General features: G+C 38.8%; 1 long non-coding RNA gene across 1 annotated transcript; it reads right to left on the bottom strand.

The window, feature by feature from the left end:
* Positions 1-517: 517 nt before the first annotated feature.
* LOC109392398 (uncharacterized) lies at positions 518-2,974 on the bottom strand. Its single transcript, XR_002126053.1, has 3 exons — positions 2,867-2,974; positions 985-1,213; positions 518-621 (listed from the first exon to the last, which is right to left on the bottom strand). It is a non-coding gene; the product is annotated as an uncharacterized LOC109392398 (long non-coding RNA).
* Positions 2,975-3,088: the final 114 nt, after the last annotated feature.

Genomic DNA, 3,088 nt, shown 5'->3' with positions numbered 1-3,088 from the left:
GGAGGGTTTTTTCTTCTTTAAAGCATTGCAAGGATGATCTTTGTACAAGGTCAGAACTGGAATTGTTCAGGAGCTGCCCACAAAGACCTAAAGTGACAGAGTATCTATGTTGAAATATCCCCTATGGCTTGAGCAGAAACTTCTCCACTTAAATTTATATCCCCAACCAGTAAGATTATCTAGTTTGAAACAACTCCTAGCTCTTCTTAAATTGCAAAATTGTGAAAGAGATGGCTCTGATCTTGATAGAAGGGTATCAGTGGGGTTGATCAGTTCTCCCAACTTGATGTGGTCCTGGATAATTGCCTCATTATCTACTATAATAATTGCTATTCTTATAGAGCTTTCATTTAGTTTGTGCTGAGTTATGGCAACTATGCAAGCTATAGAATGAATTTCTCCAGAGACACTCTAAACAAACATGAACAAACAACCGGACAGGGAAAAATGTGGGTTTGTAAAACATATTGGACCAACTGCCGATATAGAAATTACCTGCCTTATGGAACTCCTGCACGAGTGACATATTCTCTAAGAAAAATTGTTGGACTTCTATTTCTGACAATGTGATGGACCGGATGTTTGGAGAAACCCTCCTGGTGCAGAACACTTGACATGATGCTAAAATAGTAAAACATATTTTTAAATAATAAAATATTTAAAAAGTATGTTTTAAGTTGTTGAACTGGAAGAAAAATAAGGGAAAGGAATAAGAGAAGGGATTAAAAAAAAAGTATAAAACCAAAAATAGTAAGCAGAACTGAAGCCTGTGTTGCCTTGGTGGTATCTGCAGATTTCTCGTGCCCGAGACCAGGGTTTTAACAGACCATATTTGGGAACCAGAGACAAAGGGGCCCATACAAAATGGGAAGTTGTGTTGGAGACCCATACAAAATGGGAAGTTGGGCCAGAGACCCTGTGGTAAGGTGGGGATTGCCATAAGGCAATATCCTCAGTGTACAAAAGAGAAATAAGGATACTTACCCAAATGGGTCTTGGCTCCGGGTGGTATTGAAGGGAGTCTCCTAGAGATAGCTAAGCCCTTAAACTTTTAGCGCCAAAAGAGCAAAAATTTTAAGTGGTCTTGGTTTAGTAGTATTTTCAGGCACAAGCAAGTACAATTCTTCTCTGGAAGAGCATGTTTCAAATCCAGGCTTTGAAGGCTTCCCATGGATAAAATTCCAACAAATTTAAAAATTCATGGCAAACAATTCTAAAAGTCAGAAGGAAACATGCTCATAAGCAAGTGACAGTAGAAACATCGAACTGTAGACTCAAACTTTCAATGACTGCACATATTATAATTTTTAGGTACAGAATATACATTAAATATGTTTAATATATTTAAAGAAATAAGGAGTAATTTGAAAAGACATGCATTAACAAGAGGTTATCAAAACTGACTAGACAGAATTGGAGAAAAAATAAAATTTCTCGAAATTAATAAGATAATATTTTAATTAGGAACCCAGTGAATGATTGGAAACTGTTAAAAACAGAACTGGTAACCAGAAAATAGATCTGAAAAAATTACTCAGAGTTCAGTACATATGGACAAAGAAATGGAAAATAGAAAAAAAGAATATAATATAGGAGAATATCTTCACTATCCTGGAATAAGGAAATATAACTTAAAGAAGACACAAACAACCCTAACCCTAAAGAAAAAGCCTGAGAAATTGTACTACATAAAATTAGGAACATCTATTTATCACAGGACACCACTGGAAGTGAAAAACTCAAGTTCACAGGCTGGGAGAAGATATTTGCAATACTTATAATCAAAAGAGCTTGTATCAAGAATATATTTAAAAATCTCCATGGAGCAATAAGAAAATTGTGAATGGGCTAGAGACTTAATCAGGTTCCTTTGTAAAAAGAGTGTCCAAGTGGTCTAAGATGGTGCGCTTCAATAGTAATTCAAAATATGCAAATTGGAATCACAATGAGATAGCACTACCCATTCACTAGAAAGGATAATATCTGTGTCTATTAATCCAGCAGGTACACTCCTGTGTCTATATCTCCGAAATGTAAGTGCACAAGTGCATCAAAAGATACGTACAAGAATGCTCATAACAGCATTACCTGTAATAACCCCAAATTGGAAACTTGTATTCTTTCCTATGACTGCTGGGGCTGAGGAGTATGGTTATATTTATCTTTGCCAGCTGGCACTCTGTTAGGCTCTGCCAATAGGGGGCGCTAGAGAAAGGCTGCAAAGCAAGAGGAGGGAGAAGGAGCTTGCTTCCTGAAGTTTCCTTAGGGCGCCTGGAGTGTCATTGTGGCAACAGCTCTTTACCTTGGCAAGTACACTTGGTTCAAATTTTCAGCCTTATTTCCCTTCTCAGAGCCATCCTTTATTGTACCCCTCAAAGGTACTGCACAAACTGTTCAGTAGTGCTTCCTCTGAGGTCTGAGTTCCACCTCCCCTCAGGCTCTTCCTCCAAGCTTCTTTTGTCCACCTCTTCCCTTTGTTAACTCCAACCCCTCCAGTGGCTTCCTTCAGTTACCACATTTATGTTTCCTGGGCATTTCCCTTCGGCCTTTGTAGTCCTTATAATAAACTCCTATTAAAATAACGAGTTTGGTTTTTATGTCCCTGACTGAATGCAGCCAAGGATTAATTTTTTGGCATCTGACCAGCCTCCTGACCAGAAATGAATTGTAATATCACTCCTCTTTTAAATAGGGAACCTGAGGGCTGCAGTATGGTTGATAAGGTTCGCAGATCCTCACAGCCTTGCTTGGTTGAATGTCGATGGCTTCTTGTGGTTACAGAGATCAACCAGAGCCAAAGAGATCAGAACATCATGGGTCTACTGCTGTGACTGCCTACCAGGAGAACAACTACGGTCACACCAACCTTTATGAACAATATCTGGCTGGACTCTTTTTCTCCTATGAGTGGGAAAATGGCGTCTTGCTTCAAGTCTTCATGGCCTTCCTCAGATAAGTTGCTGAGGAAACTGAATTTGAGAACATCAAACTCCAGAAGCACCCTGCTGTTACTATGGCCACTACTGTGTGTGTGTGTGTGTGTGTGTGTGTTTAATAACGTCATTGCTATGGCTGATTCTTTAACCAG

Source organism: Hipposideros armiger, unplaced genomic scaffold (genome assembly GCF_001890085.2).
Source record: "Hipposideros armiger isolate ML-2016 unplaced genomic scaffold, ASM189008v1 scaffold_0, whole genome shotgun sequence".
Lineage (NCBI taxonomy): Eukaryota > Metazoa > Chordata > Mammalia > Chiroptera > Hipposideridae > Hipposideros > Hipposideros armiger.
The sequence above is the reverse complement of the archived record's forward strand: the minus strand, read 5'-3'. Positions and strand labels throughout refer to the sequence as shown.